The sequence below is a fragment of the Etheostoma spectabile genome, chromosome 16 (genome assembly GCF_008692095.1).
Source record: "Etheostoma spectabile isolate EspeVRDwgs_2016 chromosome 16, UIUC_Espe_1.0, whole genome shotgun sequence".
Classification (NCBI taxonomy): Eukaryota; Metazoa; Chordata; class Actinopteri; order Perciformes; family Percidae; genus Etheostoma; species Etheostoma spectabile.
Genome location: NC_045748.1, coordinates 23,068,651 through 23,069,027, shown reverse-complemented (window position 1 = coordinate 23,069,027; position 377 = coordinate 23,068,651). Strand labels below are relative to the sequence as shown.

At 29.2% G+C, this 377-nt stretch overlaps 1 protein-coding gene across 1 annotated transcript in view; it reads right to left on the bottom strand.

Moving 5' to 3' along the window:
- LOC116704155 (serine/threonine-protein phosphatase 6 catalytic subunit) overlaps positions 1-377 on the bottom strand; it is a 17,066-nt gene that overhangs the window by 8,904 nt on the left and 7,785 nt on the right. The gene's annotated exons all lie outside the window — the stretch shown is intronic.

The window sequence follows — 377 nt, the reverse complement described above, 5'->3', positions numbered from 1 at the left end:
TAGCTTCTGCCCAAACTTTATTTGTACTACCCTAAATCATTGTTATGCTGCTCATTTTAGCCTAACTTATTATATCTATCTGTGAAAAGTCGGTCTATAATAATAGCCGCCTGTATATATATATATATAATAATAATAATAATAATAATAATAATAATACTACATTTTATTTAAAGACGCCTTTCATGGCACTCAAGGACGCCGCACAGGGAATTCATAAATTAAGAACAGCAAAACAAATACTATACAACAGCAAAACAAATACTATACAACAGCAAAACAAATACTATACAACAGCAAACAAATACTATACAGCAAAACAAGAACTTAAATATTCATAGTACATACTCACCTGTAAACTCTGTAAACCATTAGTA